The sequence below is a fragment of the Rhineura floridana genome, chromosome 4, assembly GCF_030035675.1.
Source record: "Rhineura floridana isolate rRhiFlo1 chromosome 4, rRhiFlo1.hap2, whole genome shotgun sequence".
In the NCBI taxonomy this organism is placed as follows: Eukaryota; Metazoa; Chordata; class Lepidosauria; order Squamata; family Rhineuridae; genus Rhineura; species Rhineura floridana.
Window position 1 is genome coordinate 40,549,455 of NC_084483.1, and position 20,451 is coordinate 40,569,905.

Consider the following 20,451-nt stretch of genomic DNA (forward strand, 5'->3'; position numbering starts at 1 on the left):
GAGAGAACATTCCATAAATGGGGGCTACTACAGAGACAATTTTTTTTTTGTTGCTACCCCATGGCCTCATTCAGAGGTGGCACTCAAATGAAATTCTCAGAAAATAGCATGGTTAAAGTGCAGAAAACAATATCTGCTTTATTCTGTTTCACTTATTTATGCACATTCATACAGATATCTCCATTCAATCAACTCTTTCCGTGTATTGAGGCATATGGTGTGGGCATGTCCAATGATATATTCTTGTGGCCAAAGGGCGAAATGAGACACAGACACAGCAGTTTGGGTTGAACAAAGGGCCATTTTATTAAAACTATAACAAAACCCCTTAAAGCGACCTGCAGAGGTGTGGGAACTGTCTATAAGCAAGCAGCTTGCCATTCAGCTCTAGGGCAACCAGCCCCTGCTGGGGCAAGGGCAAGCCCCTTTTGCTTACCCCTTGCCCGGCCACACCCTGTAAGTGAGCAGGGGGGGCTTCCCACGGCACCACCCCCAGGGCAGTACAACTCCGGGTGGATGAGGTAAGGTGGCCCCCAAAGCAGCCCATATCCTGCCCTCGGGCCATAAAGCCCTGACAGACAGGCCTCTGGAACTGCCAATCCCCTCCAAGGGGGCCTAAGGGGGCCACCTAGCTGTCCTTACCTACTTCCCTTCCTGCACCTTACCGGCACAAAAGGGGGACAAATCTCTATTTAGTCCCCCTTTACCCCACTACCGAGAAGCACCTCTCACAAACACCTCTGCAGGTCTCCCAAGAAGATGTTCCCTGCATCCATCAGGTGAATGCCATCAGCCCTATAAAGTTCAACCCTATTTATTTAATTTATATACCGCCCTAAGCCCAAGGGCTCTCTGGGCGGTGTACATAAAATAAAACAGTCAGCCCTATAAAGTTCAACCCTAGAATGCTGTATGTGGGGATGAGGAATAGCCAACCCCCAGTGCTCAAGAAGAGCCAACCGAATCTGCTGGTTGACCTTCCTTCGTGCCTATTCTATCCCCTTTGGGTCCCTCACACCATGCCAAACCCTGCATGGGAGAATGTCTGACCAAAGCAGACGTACCAAAGGTCAACGTTGCCTTATAAACTGCATCTCCTCACATGCCTGTACGCTAAGGGCCCTGCCCTTAAGTAAACCAAGGTCATTCCCCCCCCAGGTGAATGACCATAACATGTGGAACTACCCGCACTAAACCTTGTTGGGAAAATGCAGGTAGGAGTCCATCCCAGCGCATCCTTTGCCAGCCAGGCCACTGCACTGTAGCCCACTGACTGAGGCCCAGCTGTGAACCCACGCGTGACTTCACGGCCCTATGGCCCACCCAGAAAACCATGCTGTGGCCACAGATTAGGATGCGCGTCCCCTCTGTCCCTGTCCAGCAACCTGCCAAAACAAATTACAACCTGTTAGGCTTCCAGATTTCCCAGCCCACCAAAAAGGGCAAATATAGCTCTTATAAGCCCCAGATGTCCACTGTCCAACCGCTACAACCTTGTCTGAGAAAACCCGAGCCCTGCTGCTGTAGAAGCAGCTCCAATCCTAAAAGAGTGGGTCCCAAACCCCGAGGGAACCTTTTCTAGACCCTGCAAGGCCCATTTCATGAATGCCCAGAACTGATACTTCGTGGGAGAATATCCCCCTTCATGAACAAACAAATATCCTATTCCTGATCCCCTAGCCCCCAGAAAAACTTTTAAAGCCTGTACAGGGCAGAGGTTCAGTACTGAGGAAGGGGATAAAATCACGATCCGACCCCTGCACCTCTGATCAGACTTGGACCTCCTCAATTTAATGTAGGCACAACCCTCCTCCATGCTGACATCTGACAGCAGGAGGGCGTGCTGAGAAGGGTCTAGCTTGGACCCTGCTACCACCTCTCCTATCTGAAATGCTCCAAAAAACAAAATGAGGGCCACCGCCTGGAACAGGGTGACAGACATTTCCCTGAAAGGAATGGCACCTGCAGCAATTGACCTGAACGGATCCTTCGCTGCCTCCTGGACTGCAGCTGTGGCCGGCTGTTTAGCAGCCGGTGCTACAGGCGGATCCGTTCCCTAGGAGATGCCACCAGTGCAGTAACCTGTCCCCCTCCCATATGTTGCCAGACTTGGTTGCAAGCCACCTGAAGCAGAGGCTGGAGACCTCCTGGTGGCACTACCTTGCCCTGCCTGGTGTATGATCAGAGCTTGGAAAAGTTACTTTTTTGAACTACAACTCCCATCAGCCCAATCCAGTGGCCATGCTGGCTGGGGCTGATGGGAGCTGTAGTTCAAAAAAGTAACTTTTCCAAGCTCTGTGTATGATATATTACTTGCTTCTGCTCTGGAAGGAGTTGAGAGCAGCCCCCCTTGCCCTGGGGTCTATGGCTCCCATGGAGACCACCCCCAACCTAGCCACCCACTTGCCTGAGCAGGTCTTGCCAACTCACCTGCTCCCATCAGCAGCCCTGTCACACCAGCCACCTTACCCTCCTCAGCTGACGATGGTGTCAAGCTGGCCTTGGGTGCATCCTCTGCCCGTTCTGTTCCAGCTGCTGTTGGCGGGGCTGAGGGAGCCTCTGCCCCCCAGGTCGCAAGCTGGGCCGAGCCAGGACTGGTTTCCAGGGCATCTAGCCAAGCTAAAATTAGGGCAACAACATTTTGGTTAGCACTTTTCTGCTGACCACCTCTACTGCTGCCCCGTGCCCTAGCCTTAGCACGTACAGATCCGGCTGCCACCTCTGCAGAAGTCCCAGGTCTGGCTGTTGGCTCCATGGCAGTCGGGGGGGTGCCTAGAACCCTGTCCAGAAGAGCTCATCTCCCGTTTCTCTAGCGCCTCCAGGCACATTAAAATAGCTCCCCATGGTGGTGCCTCTTCTTCGTCCGAAGGACCAGCCATCGGGGGGGTGTTTGGGTGGTGGCCCACAGGCCTTCCCCTTCCCTTTTGCCCCCTTTCCCTTTTTTGGGCAGCATCCTAAAGATTGAACTTGGCTCCCTGTGTGATCCCAAAGAGGGGCCTAACTCACCTGCCCCACCCCCTTAGTTTTGATTTGTATTCTATTCTATTTTATTTATTATTACTATTACTATTTATTTATTTATTATAAATTTATTTATTTATTTTTTATATGTATGTTCCACGTGAGAACACTGACTAGGCTGCCTTAACATGGTGCCGCTTGTGTGCAGCACCTGCCACCCTCCCCCAACTATGGGGTGGTAGCTGAAAAAAACCCGACCTTGCTAACGAGGCCTGCTGTTCGCCGCTGCAGCTCTGAGTAGCTTGCAAATAGCACCACCCACATGGTAGCCCTATCACCCTCCCCCTAACTGCTGGGGGAGTTGAAAACTGGGCCAGCTGGGCCCCATGGATGCCACTACGAGGCCCACAAAATGGCCTTTCACGCGGCCACCACAAAATGGCTTCCACCGCTCCATCCATTCTTTGCGTCGCATACCAAGAGGAGGATAGAAGGGGCGGCGCGGACTTAAATAGGCCCCTGGCGTTCCGCCTTTCCATGCAGCACGTTGCTTGCACACATTATGTATGACGTGTGACCACTGCCCTCTAAAATGGCAGCCCTCTAGCCACAACTACACCCCGTCTGTCCAGGCTGTTTGCGGGCAAGCGGAGCGGGACTTTTTGGTCTGAACCTTTGTCCATATCAATTTTGTACTGGCAAAATCTTTTATGTTTGCAGATGTTCATGTACATTTAAATTATAGTCCTGTAGTATGGGAATTCATGGCAGGACAACAAAAATGGATTTTTTGCGTTCTTACAGTCGGCAACAGACTTATTCTTTGAGCCTGGAAGTATCAACACCAACTGTCCGAGGACCTCACTGTCTTTGCTACATCTGAACACTTTTTCTATAAATGTCAATAAATGCTATATTCAAAAAAAATTCTGTAAAAGTATTTTGGACATCTGCAGAACTTGTATTGACTTATATCTTAAGTTTCGATGGAAATACTGATGGTTATTTGCATTCTTAATGTGAGCTGACAGTGATTTTTGTCATTGTTTTTTTCCCTTTTTAAAATAGTTTTTCTTTTTTCTTCTTTGTTAAATTTGATATTTAGAAAATTAATTTTTAAAAATCTCCTTTTGTTCATGTCTTCTACTCACACTTTTTTCTCAGTATGCTTACATCAGTCACCACTTCCAAGTCTTGCTCACATTATGTATATGTGTGCACACAAAGAAAACAACCCATTCCCTTATAACCTTATCTCCTCAGGTAGCCATAGTTTATGAACTCATCCTGATAGAAATCTAGGCTGGGTAGGACATGCATTAAGGCATGGTATTTAGCTTCCTTTTTGTTGTTGGCACGTCCCTTTGAGAGAAGAATGAAGAAAGGAGAAATTAAATTATTGGTTTTGAGCTTTTGTAGAATGAAGGAAAGGATTGTCATGATAGTTCACTCAAGGCAATTGGGTGCTGTACTTCACTCCTGATCCAGACGTTGCCAGTTATATGTAATGTTTTACTTACTTTTTGTATCCCACTTTGACCTTTTTGAGAAACCAGTTAAGTATTTTATCTTCACACATCAGTGTGGGAAAGAAGCTATTTTGTTCAGGCTTTTGGAACAAATATATTGTTGTATTAGAAAATACATTGGTAATATGCATACCATATAGTATTTTATATTCAGGATAGTTTCCTATCCAGATGGATAACATTCTTACTTCCCTGGATATATATTAGGGGTTAACAATAGTTCCTTTGATATGAAAATCAAGGAATATGCATCTTAGAATGAGGGATGGTGTGCTTCATTTGTAATTGCATTCCAGCTAGTTGAATCTGTGACAATATTCTGCTCAGAAACTTTTCTGCTGCAGAAATAGGCAAATATTTTGTCCTAATTTAAAGGAAGGAAGTTTTCTAAAAACACATAGTTCATGTTTATGCCTGAGTGAGAGCAAGGGACAGAAAAGTCATATGTTAAATTTTGCTGCAGAAGTCAAAGTTGAGTCGTCTGCTTTCTGCTGGAGTTGTCAGTGGTGATGAATAATGCATGTCATGGGGGGTTGCTTTGCACTGCTGTGGTTACAGTCGCTAGCCTTGGTGCTGAAGCAGAGGAACCCACAGTAAAGGAAATTAATTCACAGTGTAAACTTAATGCTTAATCAGATGTTTTCCATGATAAACATGTGTTTATTGTGTAAACAAGCTTACAGAAAAGAATGGCATCCAAGTTTCCATAGCACATTTACTGTGTCACATATATAAGTTCATATATAACTGAAGCCGTGTGAAGAACTGTTGTTTTCAGTATGCCAATTAAAGGCACCAATAGTGAACCAATTCTGGTATAGCTGAGGTCAGTGAGAGCTTTGCTTGGGAAAAGTGAGGGGTCAGCACTTGCCTAAAAGCTTCTGAGACAACCTGGTTCCTGTTAAACTAACATGCAACAATTAATAAGCCTTGTTATTAATCCTGTAGACTGACAGTCTTTAACCTATTTCAGTCTGCTGGTTTGCTTTCAGAAACCATACCTCCTGAGCAATTTATACAAATGCAAGGTGAAAATTGAAGATTTGGTAAAACAACCATTTTACCACCAAGCTTTCCAATAATAGCTTCTTTGAATTTATGAAAATAGAAACTGTACATATGTGCCCATGTCTGCTTGAATATTTATCTGTTTAATTGTCTTAGAAATCTATTAAATCATACTTGTTACTTTGTTCTTATATGCTTAGTATTTTTACAATCTTGTGATAGTCTTAGGTTAAACAGGGAAACAGTCCCAATTCTTACACTCTTAGATGATTTCCTTTCAGAAGTAATATATAAGAAGCCTAGTACAGTGTCTTTTAGAAGATTTATGCAATATCGCTGAATTCAGCTGATCATAATCATCCTGGTGAGCCCCTAAGGGTCCCTTCATTTTCCATTGCAGCCCCATTTACACTCTTCTCTTATTGTGGTGTATACTATGTTTTAATTAGTGTCTTTGAATTTGGAGCTCTATACTAGAAACAAAACCTTAAAATGAATCACCTGTTCCAGTTTTAACAATGGTTCCCAAGCTCTTGTCACAGATGCTTGGGATTGTTAATACTGTATTACCGTTTGCTCTGCAATCTTCAGCAGAATTTCATTGTAGCCTGCCTTAAAAAAAAATTACAACATTAATGATTTGATACTGTAATAGTATCAAACTAATACCAAAGTGTATTAAATAAAAAGTAAAATTTATACTGGGCATTTCCTATAGGACAATAATTTTTCAAACCGTCAGAGGAAACTTGGGATTCCTCAGAAGCTTACAGGGAATCCCTCAGTAAAGAAGAAATGGCTAAAAAGCTTCCTCTGAAAGACAGCTTGCTGGCCTTCTCCTGGAAAGGTCAGCTACAGGAAAACGTTGGGGTGTTTCTATAATGAATGAAGCCAGGTCCTTTTACTTTCCACATTAATCTTACATCATACAAAGGTTCCATGTGAAGGTGCACCAATATGGTTTCTTGAAGGTAGGAAGGTTAGACTGCTGCTGTTGCAACAAGTAAGGTTTCCTTACTTTTAGAATTAGCTATGTTTATAATGAGCTTCCAGTAAGTATGAAAAATGCTATTATAGAATGTACTTCATTTTTGTATCCTCAGAATAGAGTTGCATGTTGCTGTCAAAGATGTTCCGACAACAGTAGATTCAGGCACTGATATATTTGTGTGATTTCACTTACTTTGAAGGTAAAATCCTAACTAGGATCATCCTTTTGCCAGACTTGATTTTAAATCCAGCATTTCTTCAAGCTGTGCTTAGTGCATGCATGAAACAAACAAGTAAAAGTTAATAATAGTCAACCAATCTAAACAGCAATGTGTTTTCCTACGCATAGACAACTGCTAGATGGTTCAGATGTGTTCAGTAAAATGCTTTTGTCTTCATTTAAAAGGTGGAATCCACCATTTCTGTACCATAATGCTATTTGTGGCTGCACCTCTTTATAAATACAAAAGGTAATCTGGAAAGTTTTGGTTCTTTCTTAACCCACATTCCACACAGCGCCAGTGACTTGACATTGATAAGGCTTTGTGAGGCAGGTGTGTCAGGTGTAAGTTGCCTGCTGAAACATGCTGCTGTGGATGGTGCACAAGGAACCCCATTTCTCTTCCATATTCCTCTCCAGTGTGAGCATAAAATGATGTCCCACTACAGGCAGGGAACATCAGTTGCATCATAATTTGTGATATCAATATTTAAATTTTACATTTATTACAGGTAGTTTTTATGTAAAATGCAGAAAAATAGCCTTAGGTTGCCATTCCGTGTATGCTTATTTGGCAGAAACGTTTATTGAAATCGTAGGACTGTAATGCCAGAACATCAGCCTATTCAAACGTAAGTGCCAGGAAAAGCTTGAATGATGGAACCAATATATAAATCTATCCCAGTATGTTGTTGCTGACATTACATCTATGAATGTGACTTTTCCATGTATCGAATAAGAAGGTGTTTATGGAAGGGCTATTTTAGACTGCCTGCTAGGACATAACTCATGTAAAGACATCCAAATATAGTCTTCCACTTGCAGAACAGAGAGCAGGAGCACCTCTACAGAAGCTACCCTCACAGCTGTGCACAAATTCTTTTGCTAGTGCAAGCATTTACATGAATGCTACCAGCTATTTTCATACCACTTGTGATTCTTTGGATCCAACCCAATGTGTTTGGTTGTTTACTAATTTAGTATCAAACAAACGAATTGTTTTTATTCTGTTTTTTATTCTGTACAGAGGAATTTATTGAAATTTATTTTTGTCTTTTAGAAAATGAATTTGGACGAAAATTGGTGAATCCAACCCTGTGGATTTGATAGGCTTGGAGAGCAGAGTCTGGACCAAAGAACAATTATTCTGCTAAACAATTTCAGGTACAATTGACCCAAATATCATTGAGATTATTGACATGAATTCATTTTCTGATGTACTTTTCCTATTTTTGCTCTTGGCAACCACAGTGATATAATCTGCTTGGTGTTCTAAAGCTTCTAAGATGCAGTTGAAGCTGTGCTGCATATGCCTTTGGAAGGACAATCCATGCTATAAAAATCCATGCACTGCTCTCAGCATTTCCTGAGATTTGCAATTGATCTCATTGTCCAAACATATATGCAGATTTATGGATTTATTTTAAAATGTGAGAAGAAGAAAACAAATCATCTTGGAAAATTTCTCTGTATAGTCAGCAATAGTGAAATTTTATATTACCCCCTCCTTGAGGGAAATATCAAACTATACACAAATTTCACAAATCTGTGAAATTGTCATGAGTTGTCAAAAGAACAAATCACCCAACAATCTAAACATAGATATGCGTGAGGGTAACATACAAATGAACTTAGTAGCTTGTGTTTATGGTATATATTTATAGTGCTCCCAGGCCTTTTAAATAACTTGTGTAGTTTGGTCCTATCCTTAAATATGTGTTTTAACTTTGGGCCTGTGGTGAGGTCTTTGGCTTGTATTTATGTTGCTTTTGGCTTTATGATTTTAAGTTTTATTCTGTATTTTTTATATTTATCATAAACCATTCACAGAACTTTATGTTTTGGGAGAACACACAAATACGGTGTGATAGACTACATGATACTTGATTTATGGTTCATAGAAAGATTTTCACCCCTGAAAATAAGCAAAAATTACCTCCCCTCCTCTTTCATTAGCAGATGCCTCTGCTAGATCAAAAGCCCCTCCATGACCACAGGAGTACAATTGGATTTCTATGCATCTTAATTATTCCTGTATGCATTAATGAGAGGATATAGCGCCTGTGTAGAAAATGCAAATGTTTTAAATCATAAAGACTTGGAGTAAATTCATAAAAGCAAATAGTATGGCATTGCTGTTCTTTATATTTTATCAATGTGCTTTCACATTTTGCATGCAATCCAGAAAATGTTTTCTTTAAAAAATCTCATTAAAATAAATAGGATCAAGGTCCTAACTAAGGGGTCCTAACCTACTTCTCACCTCCACCACTGGATTCCATATACCTTGGGGCACAGGCAATTCTGCATAGGTGGGCTTCCCACTCAAATACTTCAAGCTCTGAATGTGTATCTTCACTAGGGATGTACACTAATCACAAGTTTTAGTTTGGACCCCATTTCTGTGCTTCAGAAAACAGCCTGCCCTGGTCCAAACTACTTAAGAGGTTGCCCGAATCAGTTTGGCGCCTCTCCAAGTCCACAGAGTTTCTTTATTTCACTAGTGGAAAATTTTAAAAGTGTATAACTTTTTTAAACATATTTTTTACAATTGAATGAAATGTACAGAAATGTAATATCTTTTCAGCGCCAGGTTAAAACTTTTCTTTTCACCCAGGCTTTTTAATTAATTATGTTTAGTATACGCTGACATTGTTTTAATTTTTAATAATTTTTAACTTTTTTATATGTTTTATATTGATACATGTCTTGTACTTTGCTATTTCTTGTCTTGTGAACCGCCCAGAGAGCTTCGGCTATGGGGCGGTCTATAAGCTTAATGAAATAAATAAAATAATAAATAAATTACAGGCCTCCATTCTGAGGGCAGGAATATTGTCAAATTTTAGAAGGATAGCTTCAGTGGTTTTTCTGTAAGGATAGCCATTACAGTTTTAGGGTCCATTTTGTTTCCTGTCCTCTGCCTGGTCACTACTGGAAAATCAAAAAGTAGCTATAACCTTTTTTGAAGTTTTCAAGCAAGATCATCCCTTATGCCAGATTTCAGAAGGATAGCTGCAGTGGTTTTCACATAAAGTCAGCATTTGCAGTTTGGGGGTGGTTAAAAAAGGAATGTTTTGCAGGCAATCGGTCACAAAATTGCAGACATGAGAGAGTTGGCCCTGTGTACAAAACCTGCCAAATTGCAGTCAAATTGGTAGAGGGACTTTTTGTGTTGAGCAACTTTTAAAGTTGATCCACACAACCAAACATACAGAGGAAAACCCCCTCAGTACTACACAGCCAATCAGAGCATGATTATGCCGCATTTCCTGGTTGCTATATACTTTCACCCCCTTCTTGTGTATTTTACTAACACTGACAACTGAATTAACCTTTAAGTTACAAACTGAATGATCCCTGCTGTTGACTTCTAACAGATATATTTGTCTGTACTGATAAGAAATTGTTTTCTTAGTTCTATAAAATGAAGGGAACTGATACTATCAGCTGTTCCTTTAGAAACTAACAAGGTTCTGTAAAAGGTCTTTCATTATTACATGTGGTCTGTGTGTGTGTGTGTGTTAGTAACAGTGCACAGAGAGTTATGAAAACCTTTTTGTATTCTATCATGAGGTAAACAGATGATGAATTTGTTGAGATCTCTTGCTGCTCCAATCAGGCTGTAACATAAAAATGAAGAGAAATGGAAAACTATTTCAGCTAGCTAGTTCTTAATGTATTTGTGTGTGCTTTAAAAGCTTTCTTCGGAAGATTTTTTTCTGATTGCTTTCCCACTATTTAGTTCTTAGAATCTACTAGACAACAAAGACAAGTAGATTTAGTAGACCAAATCAGAATTTGTTCAGTTTTCAATTGCAATAATTTTTTCAGAATCCAAACCTTTTCAGATATTTGACAAAACACACTTGAGCATTTTAAAACACAAGAATTTATTTTAATTCTGAAATATTAGCTATACTTTAATCTGTTTTCCAAATAATATTTGCCATTTTTTGTAGTAGCTAAAAATAAAACAGTTTAGCTGTTGTATGTTGTGCTATAAACCCTTGCCAATAAGAGAAAAACAAACAGTTGTAAACATTATTTTTTTGGAAAAATGAATCCAGTAATGGAAAAAGACTTCTGTCTATGCTTCTATCATCCAGATTCTCAGCTCACTTGCTTGGAAGTAGGTTCTGCTAGTTTCAATGGATTCTAGGCTGTGTAGGCCAGTACTGCTATCTCATTTAATTTCTCTTTTTTCTTTCTCTTCTTGCTGTTCTAGTACAACATTTTGTGTGTTCAAGTTCATTTGTACCCTCTCTTACTGGAATTGAAGACATCTATTAACATCTATCTGTGCTGTGTGTATTTTTACTTGTGCAGACTGGAGTCTGGGCCATGCATGGTGTTGACGAATGTTAGTGAATATTTTTACCCATTATTTAGTGAGGAAGAAGGTGCAGAACAATGAAACAAACATTTTACAACCATGAAACTAGTTATATATCTTGATTAGGGATGGAAGGATTTGTCCATTTTGGTTTTCTTAGTTTCTCATTTTTCAAATCTTAAATTTAGTTCTCCACATTTTTGTAGCGATTTGTGATTTTTTTTAAAAAAACTCTCATGAAAATTCTTCAGCATTTTAGTTTGAATTTCTCCCAATAAACACATTTTGTATGCAGTTTTGACTAACACACACATTTTTGCAATTAATTTATCTTAACATAATGCATTTTTGCATGATATTTTCACAAATGTATTCACTTCTATGCACACTTTCCCCTAATATATGCATTTTGTATACATTGTTTGAAGAACTACATTGCAAATTTGGATATGTTTGAATTTTAAAGGATGGTTGCATTTTGGTTCTCATATTGTTTCGGAAAGTGCACATTTGGTAAATTCAACTTTGAATGTGAACTGAATCAAATTTCTCCCCCGTCCCTAATCCACTTGGCAAGGATTTGATTGGAAGAGGCAATTACTGGTTTCAAATTTCTTCTGTTTATCCTAGTTTTCTTGAATGAAAAATTTCAAGATGATAATTTAGATCATGAACTAATGTAGACCATTAGTGGAATAAAAAGAGGGCAGGCCATATATGGTTAATTTACTCTGTAGGAGAATTCTTTCTCCGTTGGATCTTTTGCTGGGGGTCCTTAAAAAAATATTTCAGGACACAGGCTTGAAGCAAAAAGGTAGGCCTTTATTCTTTACAAGCATATGCATATGCACACGAAGGGTCAGCCCCCCAGAAACATCCAGGAGAGACTGCATTGAGGCACTGTGTGAAAGCTCTTATATAGAGTACAGTTACAGCATGTGACAATGATTTCACCAATCTCATGAGTTCCTGCCCACCCAACATCACAGTTCCTCCTCTCTACAATCGTTCCAAACCAATCAGAAAGCATTAGGAAACTCCAGTGGTGATTCCAAGATTCTGTCCATATCATTAATGTCTCCATTGTCCTACTGTCTTAAAAGACTAATGAATTTTGGGACTAGTTGGAACAGTTACTATTGTGAATATGCTTTCAAGCATACTTGGTACATTCCATATGCCATTGTTCCTGATCAGTCAGGCTGACCCAGGTACGCCTGGAAATATTTGGACAAGTTCCCTGAGTTAAGTTTGCTTCAGCTCAGGGTGTTTGGGAATGTATGAGCACCCCCAGTTCTATTCCTTTGCCATAGGGGTTCTTATGTCCTTATACTTTCTCAGAAATCCCATCCCCTTACTTATGAAATAAATAGCTTCAAGAGAGGGGATTATTTAAAAACTTGAGCTTCATTTTGAAGCCACACAGACTAAGGAAAAACTGGGTAACTCTGGTTAACTAGTATCTTTCAGCCTCAGGGATATAAGAACATAAGAAGAGCCTGCTGGATCAGGCCAGTGGCCCATCTAGTCCAGCATCCTGTTCTCACAGTGGCCAACCAGGTGCCTGGGGGAAGCCCGCAAGCAGGACCCAAGTGCAAGAACACTCTCCCCTCCTGAGGCTTCCGGCAACTGGTTTTCAGAAGCATGCTGCCTCTGACTAGGGTGGCACAGCACAGCCATCACGGCTAGTAGCCATTGATAGCCCTGTCCTCCATGAATTTGTCTAATCTTCTTTTAAAGCCGTCCAAGCTGGTGGCCATTACTGCATCTTGTGGGAGCAAATTCCATAGTTTAACTATGCGCTGAGTAAAGAAGTACTTCCTTTTGTCTGTCCTGAATCTTCCAACATTCAGCTTCTTTGAATGTCCACAAGTTCTAGTATTATGAGAGAGGGAGAAGAACTTTTCTCTATCCACTTTCTCAATGCCATGCATAATTTTATACACTTCTATCATGTCTCCTCTGACCCGCCTTTTCTCTAAACTAAAAAGCCACCCCCTCTTTCTTAATGAAAACACCACCTTTTTCTTAATGAAAACACACTTATAAAGTTGTAAAATCATTATAAAATCTCACTATTTCTCTTCATTAAACCCTTAATAATTATTACAGACTTTTCCCCTAGGTGGCATTATAGCTTTACCCAAGAATCAAAGATTGTCAATTCCTACTTATTACATCAATCACAGCTTCTCTCACAATTTAAATGCTCCTTGCTCCAAACAATAGGGTAATCAATTATCTGTCAATCAAGCACTGGCCAGGTCTTGGCAAAGAAACAGAAGGTTCCTGTGACCGCTGCCGTTTGCAACAGGTTTTTGCAACAGGTTTTTGCTTACAGGTCTGAATTAAATGCTAAGATTCAGGGTTCTCTATGAGCCTGAATCTTCAGGGCCCCAACAGGCCTGCAATTCAGTGCTCAATTTTTTATGATTATAAAACATGTACCTTCTTAATACTGTATCTAGGATTATATATGTATGAATATATAGAATTTCCCATTAACTCCAGAGCCTCCAATCCCAATCCTATGCGTTCAGGAACCTGGAAGATGGGGACTATGGTAAAATAAAGGTAACTGTGCTGTGTGGGCAGGAGGAGAGACACTTTATAGGGCTGTTTGGGTGATTGCAGGCCTCGTGTTTGTTTTTGTTTTTGTTTTAATGTATATACCATTGAATTGCCAAGGTATAAAACCAATTGCAACAAATATAAACATACATAACTGAAATACACAATAAGACCATTTCTGAGTTTGATGGAATATTCCTTGAAGGAATATTCCAGTTTGGCAGTAGGTTTACCCCAATAGAAAGCAGAAGATAGATGTCACTATTTCACAATGGATGGTGATTTAAATGTATTTAGTTAAAACTCTTGATTTTCCATGTCATAATGATTCTATCAAACTGAATACCATGTGGTGTTTCTATTACAACCTACACCAGCCCAGTGCCCTCCAGATGTTGTGGACTACAACCCCCTTCAGTCCCAGCCAGCACATCAGTCAGCCCCAGTTAGCATGTGTTGGCTAGAACTGATGGGTGTTGCAGTCCAAAACATTGGGATGGTACTGAGTTGGCGAAAGCCGCTCCAATGGTGTAAAGGATTGAGGATTAAACAGGCCATTCTTGTGCTGTTGTAATATTATAATAATCCAGTCCCTGATTAAACTTGGAAGTGTATATCCATGTGAGATATACTAAACCTCTTCCCTCACCCAGTATCATGAGGGTTGTACACTCGAACATAAAATGGTAACATTAATGAAGGAAAACCATGCATATCACATTGCTTCGTAACATTGTCTTAGAGAGAAACATTTCATAATAGATGTTTCTGGACTGTATCTATGGACACACAGACTTTATCTCTGGCTTTCTAATGGCTTCTTGTACCAGGGAGGGATGTATGTGGAAACAAAAATGTTGGAGAGGTCAGGTGGTCCCATGGGAGATATGTTCTATTCACAAATGAAGCAAACAATTGGTTTAGAAATCAATCTTGCAATGACTCCAAGGGACAGACTAGATGACTCATAAGAAGATGCCTCTGGCTTAGATGAGTTGCTGTTGAAATATTTACATGACTTGCTCTCAGAGTGTCCAAATTTGTCCCCTACAGAACTGAAACTTCTGCTTCATTCTGTCCATGATTCGTTTGTAGGACACAGCCATCTGAATTTCTTCTCAAAATAAAAATTAAACCTAACAAGACTACTATCTGCCTACGTTACCTCTTAATAGTAGATATTTTATTACTGCAGTGGTTTATTTATTTATTTATATCCCGCCCTTCCTTCCAATAGGAGCCCAGGGTGGCAAATTTCTCTGTGCATATAATGTACAGCAAACTAAGCTTGTACTCTGGCTGATTCAAAAGTATTAAGGGACATCAGAACTGCCATATCCCACCATTCTATCCAATATATAACTTTGTGTTCCCTATACATTAAGGCAAATATTAAGTTCTAAGTGGGAAAATGTTTCATTTTTGATTGTCCTAGAAACTGAATAGTCTTGAGCTCCTCTCTCTCTCTCTCTCTCTCTCTCTCATATTTTACCAAATTTCAACTTCATAGGAAATATGGAAGTAGCTTAACTCATGGGGAATATATGCCATATCCCCATTTTGAGAGAGAGGTGTACATTCAGATTTTTCTAACAATAAAATACCCCAATAAGCCTTCAGGTATTTCGAGTAGCCTGGAAATAGCTTAACCGTTTGAGATGCATGTTTTGAGTTTGAGGGGGGGGGGTTGGAAGGATAGAGAGAAATGTACAAAAGCCCTATATTATTTATTTATTTATTTATTTATTGGATTTATATCCTGCCCTTCCTCCCAATAGGAACCCAGGGCGGCAATATATCTCTGGTAATCAGGCTGTCTTGGGCAGAGCTTGGAAAAGTTACTTTTTTGAACTACAACTCCCATCAGCCCAATCCAGTGGCCATGCTGGCTGGGGGTGATGGGAGTTGTAGTTCAAAAAAAGTAACTTTTCCAAGCTCTGGTCTTGGGTTAGCATGTACCAAATTTAAAGGTTCAAACTTATAGTAAAATACTCTGGTAATTTCAATATACTCTACCAATATATTTTGCCTAGTAGTGGGTAGGTGAGGTCTGGACATATTATATAGCAATGGAATTATTTGATCAAATGTGCATATATGTGATACAGTCAAGAGCCTGGTACTACTGGTTTGATGTTTTGCCTTATTAGGTTACACATGAAACTGCCTTAATACAGACTTAGACCATTGGTGCATCTATTCAATATTGTTACACTGACAGGTCCAGGGTTTTAGGCAGGCTGTAGCTGAAGATACTGGGGATTGAACTGGGCCCTTCTATATGCAAACATATGTTCTCCTGTTGAGCTATGGCCTTTCAATATCTTTGAATATGTTATGATGTAGAAATCCCATTAGGATTACTTATTTGAGTTCATCATTGGATCCTGGTTGTCAAGTTTATATAGGTAGTGATTTTCCTTTAAAAACATTATCTGCTTTCTGATAGCTTCTTTCAGTGAAAGTTCTGATATAAGGGAACTCTTTTCTTAATAATTGCTGAGACTATGCTGCAAATACTTCCTTTCTGCTGCTATAGCTTGCAAGAGCAAGTGGATATATTCATGATGAGCTGTACCTGAAATTACAGCTGTCCCTGAAGAGGGGAAAGCCATGCTTGGATGAGAACTCTTAATGTATGTACTACGAAGGAGAAATCCATACTGATAATTCTTTATCAATATAGCATGAGGTTGTAAGCTTAGGACATAAAGATAGAAAGGCAGGGTTCATAGTAAGAAGCTATGTGTGCAATAACAGGAAATATATTTATTATTTATATTTATTTATAAGATTTCTTGTCTTCCCATAACTTTAAGTTTCCAGGGCAGGATACAACAATATAATCTAGTTATAAAAACGGATAAAACTGTTATAATAATAATTTTAAAAAGTCAAACCATTCCAAATGGAACAGAGCAGCTTGCACAAAGACCAGAGCAAGAATAAGAAAAAGAGAAATGGAGTGGGAATCTTGTGTACTGTTGGATTAGGTAACATTTTATTTTTTGAACAAGCAGAACAGGAAAGTGAGGATTATACAATGATACCCAAATGCAGAAATGGGAAAGACCCAAATAAACAACTGAGTACTTCTTGGGACATTTGGTTCATAGACAGTATTTGTGTCAGACATCTGGTAAAGGTTCTAGTAAAGGTTATCACTAAGGGAAAAGGGGAGGTGTGGGGAGCCAGTCAGGTACTGACAAGTCTAGATTTGGAGTAGAAACAACTGCATAAAAAGGGATGATGATATAAGCTGGGGGTGAATCTCTTGAGTTGGACCATGGCAGATTATTTTGGGGAATTATTTTAATGTTTTGCTCTGTTGCAATATGTGTTTTGGTTGCTGTGTTGCATGATCCGCTGGGATCCAGGCTGACAGGTCACTTCTACTAGTCACCACTACTAGTAGTATGGAAGTGTATGAAACCTCATTTGTGTGTCTTCTTTATATGCTTGTGTGAAGTCAGTGTGAGGCAGTATGTGTGTCTCAATAAAGCTTTTGTTAAACTTTGCAATTCAGTTTTCTTGGCTGTACCAATTTGAGTTCAAATGATGCACAAAACTCAGGAACCAGAGAACTTAAATTCACGAGGAGGTTGTAGGATACTTTTGATTGTCCTGGAACCTCACTAAATCTCCTATAATATCTAAATCCTACAACCAGAACCTTCATGTGTACAATGGCCTCTGGATCAGATCAACATATTTAAGGATTCTTTGTTTGTTTTTAATTTTTATACTGCTTAGTATAATAAAAAACTCTAAGCTGTTTACTTTTCATAACAACATTACAATAGCTAAACGATAGCAATTCCTTAAAAAATGCATACCACAGGTTCTTTCAATCAAATGCTATTTATTTTTTTCCCTAATTGTATAATATTTGCTTAAAGTTTCCATCCATATTAAGTGTGTATAGAAACTTGATCCTTTACTTGTTCAGTTTCCTACTTTATCATGCTCATGGATATTTATACAGAGCCTGAAGAGTATCTCTCACATCCTTGCTTGTCCAAACAACTTCTGTGCATGTGGGCTTCTTGTTCCCCCTTCCTCTGAAAAAGGAAAAAGAAAAAGTTGTGCATCATGATATGCATTATAGTAGAAAGCTTATGCATGCTTATGCATGAAATTTGAGAAAAGCAAAGCTAAATTGGATGTGCAATAACAAGCACATAGACTGGCTTGGCAAGTGCCAGCCACAGGCTCAAAATAATTGATGCTTGACTTAGCTGCACTTCATGTTTGGCTTTACCCGTATAGACCCCAATCCAGACTTAGATTCATATCATAATGCTTCTTGTGAGTAGGAATGAATATCTTTCTGAGAGTATTGCAATGCTTATAGAAATCTGAATTTGAATACGCAGCCTGATGATCATTCAGTCTATTTGCCTGCCCTTAGGTTTTCTCCATTTTGAGGCTAATACATAAGAACATAAGAAGAGCCTGCTGGATCAGGCCAGTGGCCCATCTAGTCCAGCATCCTGTTCTCACAGTGGCCAACCAGGTGCCTGGGGGAAGCCCGCAAGCAGGACCCGAGTGCAAGAACACTCTCCCCTCCTGAGGCTTCCGGCAACTGGTTTTCAGAAGCATGCTGCCTCTGACTAGGGTGGCAGAGCACAGCCATCATGGCTAGTAGCCAGTTACCAAATTGAGCCATGAAGAATGGAAAGCTCTTATTGGCATGTGATTCCCTGATTGGCTTTTCATAACTTCCCGCCTGTTTCCATATTGTAGAATATTAATTGGTCCAAAACATCACTAGGAGGGAGGAATTACTTTGCCAATCTTATAACGTATATATTTCTATTTTAAATTTGGCCTGAACCTTTCTTTTGTGTGTGTATTTGTTCAACCACATGGTCTAGTTAGAGTCAGAGGTGGACTAGCAAATATGTGGAATTCACCATTTTGGATGTTTTATCCCGTTATACCATCCTAGGATGAGCACAGTTTGCTTGTTAACCAAACTTAAAAATAAATACTTCCTTTTATTTCATATTTAAATGCCAAATTATTCTGAATTTCTAATCAGTTAACCTGCTTTTTGTGTGTATTGCCCTAATGTGCTTCATGACATAAACACTTGCCACCAACTAGATGTGCTGTTGTGCTACACTTTGCTGATAAATGGATATTTAGTGTTTATATGAGAAATTGTGTCAACCTCAAATAGGACTCAAAAGAAAATCTGGGGTGTTGGCAACTACCATTTTGTCAGTTTGTGATTTTTAAAAAAAAATCTTTTTTTTTAATAGAAAACTGTTTGAGGGTAGGAGGTTGGTGAAAACCCTGTGTGATTCTAAAAGCTGTCAGAGGGTTTTTTTATATATATAATGTCCATAGCATGCTGAATAGCTAATAAAGGTGATTGCAGATGTACCGTAAAGATGACAGGGACATATGAGTCACTGGTGGCATACGCTTTCCCCCCCACATAGGCTATTTTATAGTAAATTTCTGTAGATGTAGAACTAGTATCAACATATTGTTGCTGTTCAACTCTTCCTTCACCTTTTCCCCACCATTCTTCTCTGTGTCCTAATCTACTGTGCTGTTCACTTTTCTTTCTTTCCTTTTTCCTGATGTTTCTTTAATGTAATCTTTGGAACTATATAATTTATGTGCCATATCTAGGTATAGATATCCTTTTTTAGTACATCGTGTAAAGAAAACTAAAATGTAGGATTATAGAAGCGTAACTATTATATAACTGTAGGGTTATATAAATTAGCACTACACATTTTAGCAGGGAAAACACCTTTTTATCCTTTTTCTCATGCTGTATTGTGGCTTCAGAAATGAGGCACCAGGCTTTTTGAAATTACTGTTCACAGACAACATCTCGGCACCCTTAGCTGCTCTGACTGCTTCGGTCTCATGAGACTGTCAGCTGTGACTGATCACATAGCCCCTGCTGATGTCAGCAGGCTAAAGAGAGCAGTTATGTTCTATCAGGGCAGGGTCAGACAACGCACCAACAGGAATTAGAGGAAGGAAATGTTTCTAATGCTTTCGAAAAGACACTGGTTTATCCCACCAGCAAATATGATCCTTAAATCATTTTTCAATCTTGTAGGTTATAAAATCAAATTAAACTCTTGATGGATGTGTAATCTGCTTGCTGCACAGATGTAAATCTACATGTTTTGAGGGAAGTATATAATTTCAAGAATTATTTTTTTAAGGAAAACTGTTACTGCTGATACTGTTGGCAATTTGCAGAAAAAAGTTAATTAAAGCACTTCTAATCAAGCACAATAACACCTCTTAGCTTTATTAAGTATATGTTAGAGAAAATTATTCCTTCTTACATGCTTTCTTAGCCTCTGTTTCTATTTTGTTCTTTAGAAGTGAGACAGCCATATACAGTGTTCCTGCATTCCCCTAGCTAGTACTGTGAATTGTCCTAGAGCGGATGAGTTGGATGCCTGTCTTGTTCTTTGTTCTGAGCCATGTATATGATTCAGCAATTTACAGATTTCCACAGAATTCATGAAAATTTCCTTGGAAACTGATAACATGTGGCAGATGGGCAACAGCTTCTGTACTTCTTAAACAATTTAATTAGTAACTTTATGCCACTGCAAATTTTCTGATGTCTTGCAATGTGAAATGATGTGATCCTTCCAAAATTCTGTGTTTGGACTAATTGTTTAAGACAAAGGACCCCTGTTCCTCGCTTACATTCCTGATTATTCTGGTGATGTTTTTCTCTGTAAGAGATTAGGGTTCTTTCAGTTAGGATGGCCAGCAGATTAACAGAATCCAAAGGTTATGATCAGGTTCAAGCAAATGATGAGTCAGCTCTAAGTTTTTGTATATAG

The 20,451-nt window shown here is 39.5% G+C and overlaps 1 protein-coding gene across 1 annotated transcript in view; it reads left to right on the plus strand.

Annotated features, from left to right (window-relative positions):
• Positions 1 to 20,451, plus strand: part of MYT1L (myelin transcription factor 1 like) — a 585,413-nt gene that overhangs the window by 179,973 nt on the left and 384,989 nt on the right. The window contains exon 3 of the mRNA XM_061622863.1: positions 7,769 to 7,872. The gene's annotated coding sequence lies outside the window, so the exon portion shown is untranslated. The remainder of the gene's footprint in view (positions 1 to 7,768; positions 7,873 to 20,451) is intronic.